The 16,217-nt window shown below is 40.9% G+C and overlaps 1 protein-coding gene across 1 annotated transcript in view; it reads right to left on the bottom strand.

Annotated features, from left to right (window-relative positions):
* The window catches only part of TRPM3 (transient receptor potential cation channel subfamily M member 3), a 335,637-nt gene that overhangs the window by 146,063 nt on the left and 173,357 nt on the right, over positions 1-16,217 (bottom strand). The window lies entirely within an intron of this gene.

The raw sequence follows: 16,217 nt of genomic DNA, 5'->3' as shown, positions 1-16,217 counted from the left end.
AGGTGGTCATTTTAACCCCCATCCCCCAATGATGTGGATTTCAGGCCAGGGGTCAAGCCCTAGCTGAGTCACTCCTTTAGCTAGACTGCCTTTTGAGATTCACTGCTCTATTTATTTCTCTTCTAGTATTATTATTATTTTTGCCCATTGGCAACAACCTCTGAGAGGAACATGCTTTCTGAATCATGTACCATGAACAGAAGCTAGTATCACCCTTAATCTGTATCTAGCAGCATGCAAAGATAACAAAAAGCCCAGAAATGAACAAGCAAAAAAGCATGCAAATCTGCTCATTCTGGAGAAGCCATTCACTATGTGGATGCTATCTTTAAAAAGAGCAGCTGGTATGAACAGAGTTTTTTTGTTCTCAAGTAGAGTGGGTGTGCACTGGGTCAATAGGGAAAACTAGCAATAACATAAGTTTTATAATTATATAATAATTATTTTCATTTTCTAACAACACAATTCTATGCACTTTGACTCAGAAGTGGGTAAGCGGGTAAGCCTAAGTAGCCTATTTCAAGTCAATATGATGTTTTAAATAATTAATCTAAGGACAAAAAGTACCACTGTAGCAATTAAGAGATGACCTCCCTCCCTCCCTCCCTTTCTATCTCTGAATTTAGATATACAGACGAATGCCCTGTTAGACGAATTTTTTGCTATACGAATAGGATTTGCGATCGGAGGTTGCCTCGCAAGACGACGAGGTTTTCTATGGCCGCCGCTTCATCTTGCAAAGTGTGGCCATAAAAACCTCCGATTACAAAACCTACAGGGTATTCCTCTAGCGAAAGGGGAACCAGCTGTAGCGTGGAAAGAAGGCAAAGGAAGATGAGCTGTCAGCACCTATCAGCTGATCTTCCTTTGCCTTCTTTCCGCACTACAGCTGGTTTTCCTTTGTGTTCCGCTGGTCTCTGCTGGTTGCTGCGAGCAGTGAAGGGCAACCGGCAGAGACCAGCGGAACACAAAGGGGAACTAGCGCGGGAAGAAGGGGGGGAAGCGGAGGAATGATCCGTTAATATTGGCGGCCGCCAGGCACGTGACATTGCAAATCGCCCTTCTCGCCGCCGCACGTCGCGGCACACCAGCCAGCGTCTCGCAGCACACTAGTGTGCCGCGGAACAGCGGTTGAGAAACGCTGCCTTAGAGACCAACTAAGTTTGTCATTAGTATGAGCATTTGTGTGCATGCACACTTCTTCAGATACACACTTCAGCATGCTCACGAAAGCTCGTACCAATGACAAACTTAGTTGGTCTCTAAGATGATGCTGGAAGGATTTTTTTGTTTGTTTCGACTACGTCAGACCAACACGATTACCTACCCGTAACTAAGAGAAAATGGTTAATGATTCATTCTTCAAAGAATTACTTTTAATGTAAAACACCTTTTGCTTTATTGAATTGCATTTGCTCACTTATTTAGTTTAATATTTAGGTAACTGGAGTGCTGATAGTCATCGTCCCCCCCTCCCCATAAATATTAAATTGCTTTTATGTGTTAAATTTTATTGGATAGCTGCTTAAAGAATTTCCTAGTACAAAAATACATTTTTATCCATATTTTATCCATATTTCCTGGTTCACTTATGAGGTTTTATGAAAAAGTACAAAAACTATTCAAATGTTGCCACTGATGAATTTGCCCATAAAATATTTCAGGAGAGCTATCTTTAAAATGTAGCTTAGAGATAATTCAATTTAACAAGGTTAAATTTAAAAGTAAAATATGAAACACTCTGTTAAGTATAAAAGAATTGCCTGACAACAGTCTTTCTAATCAGAGTTTCTGTTACTTTGCTGTTTTAATTACTATTTTAATGTGGCCATTGTTCTCATTATGTTATTAATTACTTTTATTAGGTTTATTGCATATATTATTATTGCTTTGTTTTAATTTTTAGTGTAAGCTTGCTTTGGATAAATATTATAGTGGAATATAAATATCTTAAATAAACAGCAGCTACATAGAATTTCACAAGCAAAACTTATCCCAGCATTTGGTGCTAAGTAGTATTTTTTGTGTCAGTTTATAGGTAAGATCAATTGACAAACGTTAATACTGTAAATAAAATTGATTGTATATAATATACACTGTATTCCCGAATTTCAACTATAGCAATAGAATACCAATATATTATTATTGCCAATATAATATTATTACTATAATAATCTGCCTCTAATTTTCAATTATATCATTAATTTCAAATTTGTGAGGGAGGTTAGGCAAAAATCTGTCTTGCGTGGTACTGAAGTATGAAAAAACCCTTCACTGTTTAAAAAATATTTGAACCACTACTGTCTTTTCAGCCCCAAGGAAACTTTAAATAACAGTACTTATTAATAATTACTGATTTTCACTCCAATCGAAGGAGAAGGCATTCCATTCTATGGCTGAACCAGCCAGTTAGTAAGAAGTGGATCAGTGGCAATGAATGCAGAATATTGGTACTAATTTACATTCCCAGATATTGCAGAATGAAGGCACAAAAGCAAAAACAATTGTTTAATGAATTTGAAATGATCAATTACTTCTGCATGTTAGATATAAGAAGTGAATAATAAACTCTGTGAAGGATCATGTCTTTCACGAATGAAACAAATTTATGATCCATTTTTTCATCATCATTATTCTATAGATTATTCTAGCACTAATTAGCAAAACATACAGTTACTTGTAAATGTATACATTAATAGCGGGAGTTTAAATTTGTTCCTGTCTTATATCCCTGAAAGATTTTGTTACTAAGCACTGCCACCAAATAATAATAATGTGAGTTATTATTTACCTGATCATCCACATTTGAGTCTGTCTAAAGTTCTCTCTGGGCAGTTTGTCCACATTTCACTGCTGCTGGTCATTCTACTAATAATTCACTCCTGACCGCCCACCAGCCAAGTCATTCATTCCATTCTTGACCAAGAGATGTTAAAGTAAGCAATGAACTTGCGCCCATTAGCTGCTTGGAATGGGCTGCCATGGGATTAGCCTCATTAAGAGTTCTACAGACATCCACTTGCAGCTCCAAAACACGGCTTCGTTTGAACATCTAATCTGACGCCAAAAGAAAAACAAATCCCCTGAGAGCTTGGATTTAACTGGCACAAGCCCTGACAGGCTGTGGGGTTTTTGTTTCTGGCTTTTTTTAATTATCAGAAAGAAGGTCTTGTGAAAGTGTGATAAGGTGTTCGGAGTCCTGAAAGTTCAACTCAGGAAAGCAAATCCTTCAAAAGAAGCAGTGTACTAAGCGGGAAAGAACCTGAGCCCACATGTTGTATATTAACTCTCCAAAGAATAAAACTCTCTGTGTTGGTTTAGCAATGTTGGGAATTTCTATATATTGGGGGGGGGGGAGAGATCCATCAACAAGTGTGTATCAAAAGTGCTGGTTGCCTTTCTTGTAATAAACGTATCATTTAAAAAGTTTAAAACTTAAATCTTTTGCTGAACAGAAGCACAAAAATCAGAAGTTAAAGGTTTGAATTTCATGAGGACAGATTAGGTCAGAAAGTGGTAGAGATGGAAAATGGGATTATAAGAAAGAACTGTTGGGAAAGATATCAGCTGCGTACACAGGTGGAAAGCTAGTTTGCCTTTTGGAAGGTAGTCTTGAAAGTGGGCCTGAAAGAGACACAGAGGTTGGGCTTGCTCTCTGTAGGAATTCAGTGCTATGGATTTTTACTTAATACTGTACAGTTATATCCTGCATTTCCTCAAAGGAGCTCAGTACTTGGCATCCATGGTTCTCCTCTTCTACAACCAGCTCTGGATGAAGGGGGCTGATTTTCTGGCTATAACCTACCAGGGGAAAATCATTTTGTACATGATCAGTGAAACATGAGATGATACAGAACTGAGATCAAGCATTGTAAACAGGTTCCGGTTCTGATTCTTGGTTCAGTTAAGCTCCCTCCTGATAAGGCCTTTAAATAGCAATTATACACATTATTATACATTAAAATACAGATTAGACACATTAAATAGAGATAATACACATTCTGAAATCTACCATATAAATGCCATTAAAAATACATGTTAAAAATTAAACAGCATCAGAAATTCAAAATAAGTTAGTAAAAACTCCCAAGTTAGACTCCTAAGTAGCAACAATTGCTGTCAAAGCCAAGTCAGCTGCAGGAATTTGCTGGGAAAGTTTGCTCCTGAGCATCAGTGATATTTAAGTGGTGATCAAGGAGATGGACATTCATACACGGTGGTTCAAATCACCTTTGTGCCTTAATACGTAATTCTTGGGTGGGATATATAAGGAATTATTGCTGGAAGGGTCAGCTTTAGTAGTAAGAGCTGTGGGAAGGATAGATTTAGCTAACGGTGTCATAACCTCACTAATCTCTACAGTGCAAAGATTAACTTCATCCTGAGAAGAAGAAAAATGCAGGGTTCGTCTGTTCTGTGAATAATTACACTGTGCAGTTAAAAGCTACCAAAAGCCTTTTGAATAATACATGCTTTATTTGAATGGGAACAGCACTTGCAACTTTGCTCTTTAGGTAAAAAATTCTCAAGTTCTGGCACCTGTGGACTATATATCAATCAAGCAATGCAGCTGCAGAGCCTCTGTTTATTTCAATAAATATTGCTGCACTTCATCTTGCAATTTCTTGGAAAATAGTTCTACTACTTATTTTGAGCAGGAAAAATATACCCCACTTCCAGTTTCCTGTTCAAAAATGTATGCTTCTCTTGCAGCAACTTTCCCTATCCTGGTGCCCTCCAGCTGATGGACTACAACACCCATAACTAACGGTAGAGCATCTGCCCTGCAAGCAGAAGGTCCCAGGTTCAGTCCCTGGAAATCTCGGGGGGGGGGGGAGAGATAATATCCATCCTGAAATTGTGCAAAAGACAATACCAAGCTAGATAGTCCAATGGCCGGACTCTGTATAAAGGTTCTATGTTCTAACAGCTGGAGGGCACAAATTGAGGAAAGGCTCTCTCATAGTCTATAGAGTCTGGGGCGCTCCATTATTTATTTCATTACAGTTATGTCCTGTCACAGACTGCAAGGTGGAGGTCTCCCATCCAGGCACTGACCTGACCTGACCCTGCTTAGCTCTAGCCTCACAAGCTTTCAGACCGTGCTGTGGGACCACAGCACCCAATTTCCTCTTTACAGAAGAGCAAACATATGGACATGCATAAGGACAAAGACTTTAGATATTATTAATGAAGCTGCTTTTATCCTTTTATTCATCTGGAAAATGTGTTCCATACCCGTCTAATGCATTTGCATCAACTTACAATAATTAAAAATGATCTGGTAATAATGTACAAAAAACAACAACAACCGAAGTATGTAAATGGAAACAGGACCAGCAGATAAAATGTGATTCTACCACATAAAAACCATCTGATCAGTAAGACAAATGGTTGCTAGGGGAAAAAAAGTTTTAACCAGTCATTAGAACACCATAAGGAGAGGCAAGTGGCATGGCGTGGATCCTACACGGCAAGGATTTCTAAAATATGGGCAACATGAAGTGTGCATGCACACAAAAGCTCATACCAATGAAAAACTTAGTTGGTCTCTAAGGTGCTACTGGAAGGATTTTTTTTATTTTGTTTCGTCTACACCAGACCAACACGGCTACTTACCTGTAAGTAAATAAACAAGTAAACACCTTGATAATAAAAACGTTACTACTGCATGCTTTATGTGGAGTCCCAAAGCTGCTGCTGGTTCAGAATGCCACCTCCTACCTGTAGGGGACACTGCTGCTCAAGGATTTGCACCAGCTGCCAATTAGCTACTGGGCCAAATTTGGGGTTTTACTGTTGGTGTATAAATTCCTAATAGCCTGGACCAGTTTCCTTGACAGACTGTTTCCTTGAGCCCTTAGGTCATTGAGCGAGGCTCTCTTGTGGTAATTCACATGTCCTGCAAGTTCATTTCATGAGAACCTGAGGCAGCCACACTTCAGAATACAATCCCCCTGGAATTAGGATGGTGCCAACTACAGTGGTACCTCGGGTTACAAACGCTTCAGGTTACATACTCCGCAAACCCGGAAGTAGTACCTCAGGTTGTGAACTTTGCCCCAGGATGAGAATGGAAATCGTGTGGCGGTGGCATGGCAGCAGTGGGAGGCCCCATTAGCGAAAACGCACCTCAGGTTAAGAACAGTTTCAGGTTAAGAACGGCCCTCCGGAACGAATTAAGTTAGTAACCCAAGGTACCACTGTATCTGCTATTTTAGGTGCTTCTCCAAAGGTACTTTTTGTTTTTCCCTTTAATGGCTTTTTCAGGGTAACATTGTTGTATATTGTTCGTGTCGGTTTTACAGATGGAATCACCCGAAAACTTATATATAGATGGTACCTAACAGCACAGAAGCTAGCACAGATACACCCAGGAACTTCATCTAAATGCTGAAGAGGCTGCACCACAATAGGCACGTCCTCCACATGTGATGGTAATGCCCCAAAGTCCAATCCTTCTGGATATCAGTGCTGCAGGAAATTTCCAAAATAACAAAACAGGTAATAGAAGCAACTCCAGAACTCACCCTATTAAATATCTTCCAGGACAACAACAAACAAGCACACTACAAGGAATTCATAAGTCACTTACTCTCAGCAGCTAGAAATATCATAGCTATACACTATAAAGACCTATCAGGAGTGAACATAGACCACTGGCACCAAAACGTATGGGAAACTGTCCTACTAGAAAAGCTAACAAACTCAAACTAGAATGGAGACCAGCTACAGAGGATGCCTTCACCCCAGTGTGGTTCCCCTTTATTACACACGCAGCACAACAGGACAATGACCTATCCACTCCAACAGCATACAAATCAATATGGCTGACCGGACCCAACAACCTAGCCTGCCTCCCTCACACAAATAAGCTACACCGCAATCAACTAAACACAACTAACCAAGCTTGGGAAGCCCTAACCTCTCGCAATATCAATAAAAATGAATAAATACATAAACAAAGGACCTACCCATGTGATGATGACACAACCATTATTGGCCGAGGGAGCCGGCGTACAGCTTCCAGGTCATGTGGCCAGCATGACAAAGCCGCTTCTGCCGAACCAGAGCAGCACACGGAAACGCCGTTTACCTTCCCGCTGTAGTGGTCCCTATTTATCTACTTGCATTTTTGACGTGCACAGCTAGTAGCATTTAAATGTCAACAGGGATGCAAATTCAAATGCACCTTACAGGTGTATCCAGTTCAAAGCAACACAGCACAGGCATTCATTCAAATGCACAGCTGATTTATGGTCATGACTAGTGCATAATATCTTGCTAAAATCTGTTTATGCCTCAGTTGAAACATAGTATGGATGTTGACTCCTCAGAGTTGACATCTTCAGAACAAAGATTGCCAGAGCCTATTGATCCTTTGACCAACCAGATGCAGACTTTCCAGATCAAGATGGCTTTAACATTTAACATGGCTATGCAGTTGCAATCTATAATAGTACAGGTATGTTTCTGCCTGGTCATCGTAACTTCTCCTGGAGATGTGAAACTGCCAACAATTCAATAATGTCCAGTAGATTATCGGAACATTCCTTGCATTTCTCTTGGTACTTTCATGCAACAAGTACCGTACTAAAGCTGCATAACTAAGCTTTTCCCCATATCATTCATGTACTTTCTGTTCTTTCTGCATTATTTGATACTAAGAAAAAGTTACCATTTGAGTCATTCCAAGAACAATATTTGATTGTCCTTTCAGTTCAAGTGCACAACAGGAAGAAATAAAATCCAATACCTACCTTCTTATCACTGCACAGAATGAGGAACCTGGTTTATTGGATACATCTTGTTTTAAATTGAATTGAAAATAAGCAGTAATTTAAGGCAATCTATATCAAAGTTCACATGAATCTGAATTTTAAATAAGCCTTTATCCCCAGTTAAAACAGCTAGGAAACCTTCACAATAATTCTTCTTTGGCGATCACTCATAGCCGAGTAAGATTGTCTTCCATAAACACGGTTTTAACAATGGGTTCATAATGTGGAGGCCAATTCTGGATCCACACGTCCTTCCACTGTGGGGACATTGGTTTCCAGGCGGGAGTTGATCACGGTATGGATTTGTCAAGCGTGCCTTCCTCTTAGCACGTTTCTCCCTTGAGTCCTGAGATCGAGTTTCTTCAAAGCCCACGACACCTTTGGTAAAGGCTGTTCTCCAACTGGAGCGCTCGCAGGCCAGTGTTTCCCAATAATAAAGCCACATTGAAGCATTTAGTATTATGGCAAACTCATGCTACTTTGGAGCGCTTGTTCACTCAAGAGAGCCATTCATTTTTATGAATGCTGGAGATCTCAAAGGTTGCTGCAGCTGAGATCCAGGAACTTCCAGCTCACCTACTCTATTGCTTCTGAAAATTGACAAGTCCCATGAACGCTGCTTTTCACTGCCACATTCCTCTCTGTAATCATGTCAATGGAGTCACAGGGATGCAGAGAAAGGATAGTAGGACCCATTCTAGAGTCATGGCATATGAGCTGCATATGAGCAGGGGAAATACTTGCCATTTCTCCTAGCAGTCTAGATCACAGAGGTGGCTGCTGTGTCCTCAAATGTAGAACTTAGTTTCCTCTAGATTTTATTACAACCTCCGTCATATTGCTGCACACAGTAATCCTATGAAGGAACTCCACAGCATGAACCTGAGTGATCCCAACAGAACATGTACACTGGTGTTACTAGTCAAGGCACAGTGAAATCATTGTGCAACCCCTGGGAATTCATCCTCATCACTCAATAGCATTACAGAAGGAAAATTTTGAGCATGCCCCTAAAATCTTGTAAAAAAATACTACACTGTGTTATGCAGTGCTTTTTTCAGGGGGGGACGCAGGGGTACGCATACCCCTAAACATTTTGTGAATCAAAATTTGGCCTCATTGAGGGGCAGTATTTCGATATGAGTAGGAAAAGGAGAGTACCCCTAAACATTTTTTAAGAAAAAAAAAAGCACTGGTGTTGCATATTTCATGCTTAAACCAGGCTACCAGTGTCTTATCCATCCCCTCAAAAGCAGAAAACTTATAGAATAAACTGTTCAAGATAGCTCTTATCCTATTCAATGAAACGAAGATACAATGAAATATTTTTAGACTGTCTTTCTGCCACTGATACTCTGAAGTCCGAAGTGGTGTGGGGCTGTCTTGCTGCACACAAACTGCACACAAACTTGACGTTCCCAAACTCACTGGAACAAACTGGGGCAAATGTCAAAAATGCTTTTAAATGTTTTAAAATAGTTTTTAATCTGTGGTGTTTTGAATTTTGTTTGTTTTGTTTTTGCTTTGTTGAGGGTGGGATAAACATTTCATGGGGCTGGGGGTTAGTTTAATTTTAGTATAATTTGTAAATTGCTTTTTGTTTTTAAAATTAGTTTCTATTGTTTTATTGCCTAGTTTGTATTCTGTTTGAAGGGGAGAGGGTCAGGGCTGCCTGGGAGTGGGCCCCAGCCAACAGAATGGCTGGGGCAGGTTCCACAGTGGGGGAATGCACTGGGACACCCAATCTCAGTGATCATGGGTAGGAGGAGGAGTTACGCCAACACCAGACCACGTCATTACCAAGGAGGCAGGTTTAGTTATTGTTTGAGGACTACCCCTGCCTCCACGTCTGGTCTTGACCGGAAGGATACTGGAATCAACAAGGGAGACCCACATGATCTTAAGGTGCTGCTGTGCAATGCCAGGTCAATGATTCACAATACCACTGCCATCCATGACTTGATCGTGGATGGAGAACCTGACCTAGTATGTGTAACAGACACTTGGTTGGATGAAGCAGATTTTTGATGCTGCGTTTCTACCAGGTTTCTCTTATGCATAGCACCCCAGGTAATTTGGGCAGGTTGCAGTGATTTTTAGGAAGTCATCAGCTTACACTGGGCGCCCTATTGGGAATACCTAGTTTTCTGAGTGCATGTTCTGGAAGCTGGACAATAAGGACAGTACAGGATTCCTTCTGGTGTACCGACTCCCTGGTGCACCAAGGATTCCCTGCCCAGTGTTCTCCTAGAACCTGGAAACACCTAGTTTGGTTGTCCTAGGGGATTTTCACAACCATGCCGACACAAGGGGCTGTCAGGACTTCGTGGAAAGCATGGCCTCTATGGGGCTGACCCTGAAAAAGTTTGCCTAACTCATGGTTGTGGACATGCCTTAGATCTTTACGGATGTGGGTGATCTGACTCTAAGTAAAAATGAGACAAAAAAGTGCCGTTGTGCAACTAGACTTCTCCGCGACCCTTCCTCCCCCTCTGCACTTCACTAAGCTGTCGCCTGCCAATTGAGTAGCTCACATGGGGGTGGGGGTCTTGCAAAAGTTGGGTTTCTGAGCACCTGGAGAAAGTGGTACATGCCGAATACAAAATTACATACACAATTTTAAAAATCAAGTTTAGCAATAAAACAAAACCCCAACACACACATACACACAGAGAGGCATGATTATCATGAGCCACAAAAGCCACTCAAATGCCTAACAGCCCATGGCAAGTCATGTGCTAGGACCGAACCTTACAGGAGCATCAACATCAAGCAGAAAGGGAACTAGGCAGGGATGGTCCACCCTGTTCCACTGCCTGAGACAAAACAGGAAAGTGCTGACCCCTGGAAGCCTCACTTACTGGCCTTGGGGTGGCGGGAGGGGCAGGTGGGGCAGCCATGGAAGCCCTGTCCTGTGGGGTGACACCGCCCAAGGTTGCTGCTCCAGTCTGGCTCATGGGGGGGGGGGCTGGCCCTGGAACTGGGTCTCTGATACTCTCTGCCTCAGCATATTTCCCTTTAGACATTGCCAGCATTTTGTCCATCCTTACATTGCAGTTCTTGCACCCTGAGCAAGAAGAAACTAGACATGCTGCTACAGAACTGTCGTTTTTAAGAGCGCAAATAGACTATGGAAATATACTTCTGGTGACAGAAAACAAGCATGTTGTCACCTACTCTCTCTCTGTGTCATATTTCAGAGCAGTGCTTATTATTACAATAAAGAAAAGGTCCACAAAAATAAGATAGGGAAACTGTAAAATTACAGTGATAAAAACTCTGCAGAATCTGAAATAATCACTCACCACGACAATTGTCAACACTTCAAACTGAGGTTCTGAAGTACAACTTATTTAATTACTGAAAATAATAAACAAGAGAGGGAAAAGAACTACTGAAATGAAACCTTTCATAATAAATTAGAAAGTCATCTACAGTAATGACAGGATAAAGTGAAGAGTAATCATTATGAAAATGCTTTTGTTTCATATTGGTCAAGTTTCATTGTTTGAGCCAATGGCCATAGCATGGTCTGATACTAATTTTTCTTGATTTCCCAAACATAATTTAATTATGTGGTTTGACTGTTAAGTAGAAAGCAAAGTCACAGCCTATATGACTGCTGTGTGATATGCAAGCCAGATTTGACATTATAGAAGCTTTTCAAGGTTATTAAGACACAGATTGGGTTTGCCTGCCAAAAATGCACATTTTCTGTTCAAATGTGCAACTGTGCATATTAATAGATATTTCACAGAAGAAATAACCAGAGAGAGATTTCTATAATAGACCTATGCCATAGAAATATGTTTCAGAAAATGAATTTTTAGATCAAAAGCCCCAATATTCTACACATTGGAATCTAAGAACCTGAGAAGCGAGCAAATTAAATTTTAAACAAAAGAGCTTGGGAGAGAAAAGGATGAAATAATATAATGCAGCACCGTCTTCAGCATATGTACAGAGTAGCATGCTACAAAAGCAGGCACCCACCATGGAAAGCATTCACTCCAAGGCATTGATGCTGCACCTTTTGTCCCAGACTGATCCAGAAAAGTAGTGGGATGATTCATGAGATCCTATCCATGTATAATACTACAGACAGTGGGTTGTATCTAGCTAAGTTGCCATTCATCCAAGGACTTCTGCTTGCACAAGAGAACTTTGCCCACCTCTCCTCTCCCTACATGCCCCCCAAAATGTGCTCCAAGGGATTGAGGAAAACCTTAGAACAGATTTTGGAAGACAGATGATGAACAGAAGATTGTCTTGAACTGATATTTCATGATGATAATGTACAACTAACTGCACATATCCCCCCCTAAAAACCCCCACTAAACTCATTTAAATCAACCTAGCATTTTTAAAACTGGCACAAATGCAACCCCAGTGCTACTCAGATATTAGTAGTGGTGTCTAGCTGTGGCTACTCAGTCTTTCTGTGTGCCCCTGCTCTGATCACAATTCCAGGAAACAAAAAGCCAGGACCAGAATTCTTTCTGGTGGTCCTCTGCTGTAGGCTCTTGTTGCTACATATTCTGAAGCAGAATTCATCAGTTTGGCCACTATTCAAACTAGTTTTATGGATCCATCTTAATTTCTCATGCATTATGTGATTGTGTCTTTACTGTATAAACTCTTTGTAAGTGAAGAGGACCACTTGATTAGTTTTGCACATTAGAAAGGCTACACATGCTAATGCAATATGCTACTACACGGTTGTGTGGTACAATGAATAACCCGTAAGCATGAAAGGAACAAAATTTATACTTCATGTTACAAGAGACTGTGTCTGAGTAAGACATATTATATTGCTTGTTCTGCTGTTTGTGAGAGGTGGATTAGACTGAATGAAAGTGAAGCTGAATTGTCATTTTAGGGAACAAAGACTTTCATTGCTTCATGGATCTCAACAATTGCAAGTGGGGATGAACCTTTGCTTCAAAAGAAGTTAAACGACTTATTTCAATTGAAACAGTGAAATTTTCATTTAAAGGGCCAGGAGTTCTTTTGTGTGCTATCCTATTATTATTATTATTATTATTAAAATTTCTGTACCGCCCTTCATCTGAGATCACAGGGCAGTTAACAATAGAAAAACACAAAAACACATACATAACATGTCACAAACAAAACCAATCTACCCCAGTTTAAAAGGGCACAGATCGTAACATCCTATGACATGTAGCAGCAAAATGTTAAGAAAGCAGTCTTGTCATCCCAATATACAAAGCCCCATGGTTTGTTGACGATTTAAAAGTATGTTTTGTTAGGAATATAAAATACCTTCTCCCATTCAAAGCAAACTAATAGCTATCACCACATGTTGTATCAGAGAACTCTTATCAATTGGTGATGCCAACAGGGTGCTATGGATTGAAAGAAGCATTCAGTGGCAGCCGCCCAGATAGACTGTGGTGTGCATGGCAGTTTCTCCAGGGTCTGGGTCCAAAAAGGTTGGCAACCCTTTAGTAGGGTGTGCAAGTTTTTCCATAGCAGGTCACATTTATCAAAATGCCAGTGAGAACTTTTTCTTTGTTTAATCTGGATTTGCCTGTTCTACAGAAAATCAGATAAGTAAAAATAACCTATGATGTGTCCCTGGAGACTGCTGGTGTAAAAGCTTGTTACCATATTAATAGTATTATTTTGGGGTGAACATCCTGCCGACGTGTGCCACATTTTTGTTTGCACAGCCAGGCCATTTTCTTCATGGTAGTTCAAACAAGGCAAGCCTGACTCTTTCCGTCAATGGCCAGATGCTGAAGGCACATCCAAAGTCCAATAGGTCAGTTAGAGGAACTTTTCTCTCAAGATCTCTGCACAGTATATATAGGGGATTACATTTGAGGCTGTAATTGCAATAGATACTTTAAAACATTTGTTTAAAAAATGACACAGAGCTCTTGCACAAGACCTCTTTTTAAAAATTCCAGTATTTTATTGCAGCTCTCGTTTGGCTAAGGCAAGGAAGGAGATGTGAGGTTGTGCTGTTAACTGCTGCTGAGGCCTACGGGGTATTCTTAATATTTGTTGCTATTGCTACCTACTTCACCCCTACAGTGGCTGGTATAGCTATTTATTACTCCTCACAGTTCCTCAGTTAAAAAGAAAAAGAAAAATGGAAGTTGAACTCTATCCTTCCTCGCCCCCCACCCCAAACTTACATGTTGCCTACTGTGAACCACGGAACTAAGGACTGGTAACATTTGCTCTTTCACTCTTGCACACTTCCTGCAAATTTTCTTTTTGAAATGGTGCACTGGCACAGGTACTGAAATATCTGCAAAGATGTCCAGAATAGGAAAAGGTAGCAAAGGGCAAGGACTGAAGGAAGGGGCAAAACATGGAGACATTTCATCAAATTCCACCTACTGATGTGGATGGCAAATGGCTGAACATAAAAAGCTAAGATACGATTCTCAAACACCTAAACACCAGATCTGAATAAACTGCTGGTGATATAAAGCCCTTGTCTGGAAGCATTCTTGCTCTGCTGTTTTAGCCTTAAATTCTGGGCACCACGACAACTATTCAAGAGTCCTATCATGGCATTAAGGCTTATCGCCGAAGAATCAATGCTTTTGAATTATGGTGCTGGAGGAGACTCTTGAGAGTCCCATGGACTGCAAGAAGATCAAACCTATCCATTCTGAAGGAAATCAGCCCTGAGTGCTCACTGGAAGGACAGATCGTGAAGCTGAGGCTCCAATACTTTGGCCAACTCATGAGAAGAGAAGACTCCCTGGAAAAGACCCTGATGTTGGGAAAGATAGAGGGCACTAGGAGAAGGGGACGACAGAGGACGAGATGGTTGGACAGTGTTCTCGAAGCCACGAACATGAGTTTGACCAACCTGCAGGAGGCAATGGAAGACAGGAGTGCCTGGTGTGCTATGGTCCATGGGGTCACGAAGAGTCGGACACAACTAAACGACTAAACAACAACAAATCATGGCATTACAACATTGGCTATAATAAACCTATAACACTGGCTATATTAAATCATGTTTTGTCCCTTATTTCTGTTCCGAAACTGCAATAGGATGTCAATGTTATAGGTTTGTAGGCTGCCTAGACTCCCCTTCTAATTCCTGGGTGCAAGACACTGAATTTGGCATGTTACAAAGACAAGGCAGGAGCCAGCCTGGTGATGGCTGCTAAAGATGGGGCAATGGTAGCTGGGACAAAGCAGGTGGGGGCGGGAAGGGGCAGTCTGCAAAATGCTGCCAGCTGCAGAGGGCCAGAGAACCATGGTGGATTTCTTTTTGAATCCGGGGCTGCGCTTATGGAGGAAGCAAGACCCCTTTGGAGTTTAGTATTTGAATCCCTCCACAGCGGGATCAGGTTGTATGTGTAAACGCACCATATATCATAGCGACATCAGAGTTGCCCCTGTGCCCTGTTGTCGAAGAGGAAACACAGACATGATAAGTGTACCTGGTGAGAGATTCCAGGAGCACCCTCAGATATTGGGGTGGCCTCTTTAGAAAGAGGGGGAAAAAATCATTTTTAAAGGAATTAATCCATTGAAGCAAAGTGAGTATCCATCCCCATGTGATAGTTTGCAATAAAATAAATTAACAATTAAGTATTACATTTTTATAGTTTGCATGGAGGTGGTACTTAAATAGCTTAACATTACTTGCATGTATGGACTTGATTTGGGCTACTGATTTAACAGCTTATGGCTGGGGGAGGGTGAACCTTAAATACGCAGGATGTAAGTCAGCTATGGGAAAATTACTTATAAGCCCTGGACGTGTACTAATATTTGTTTCATTTAAATCTTGTGGAATTTGATTTTACAGTGCATTCCAGCTATTTGCCACAGCAAGGTCCTGTGTTAAACTTGCTGATTATTACTTAAACATTGTTTCAGTGTGATTTGTTGAAGGATTTCATTAATACAGATTAGTACCTTTATTAAGCTGTGGTTAATTGAAGCCTCAGAGCTTTGTTAAGTACCTTCAGTGAAGTGGATTAGTAGGTTTAATTTTATGTTCCTGCATGACGGGGGTGGGATGGAGAGGCCAAGCAAAGTAATTACTTTTCCCTCTTGTACTTGAAAGAGGACAAGTTGCTGTATAGCTCCTGCCTTACACTTTGAGTGAAGCATTTTCCAGTTCAAAGTACCTAGTATATTTTCCACTCCTAGACAAATTGTCACTACCTGTGATTGCACATAGAGGAGGAGGTGGGATAATGACAGTAGGCCTTTTCACAGACATGTGTTCCGTAAAATGACAGAATGGTCTGTATGGGCATCAACAATTATGTTTGTATGCTTAGGACATGCAGGTGGAACTGGGCAAAAAGCAGAGCGCCTAATCAAATGCACACAAACCTTTGAACAGGATCTCTTCTGATAGTCCATTTTGTTGGGGGACTGTGGTAGGGCCTGCTCCCCTAGCCCCTAGAGCAGGCTCAGTGAAGT

This window comes from Zootoca vivipara, chromosome 10 (genome assembly GCF_965207765.1).
Source record: "Zootoca vivipara chromosome 10, rZooViv2.hap1.1, whole genome shotgun sequence".
Lineage (NCBI taxonomy): Eukaryota > Metazoa > Chordata > Lepidosauria > Squamata > Lacertidae > Zootoca > Zootoca vivipara.
Note: the sequence above shows the minus strand (reverse complement) of the source record. Positions and strands in the feature narration are given on the sequence as shown.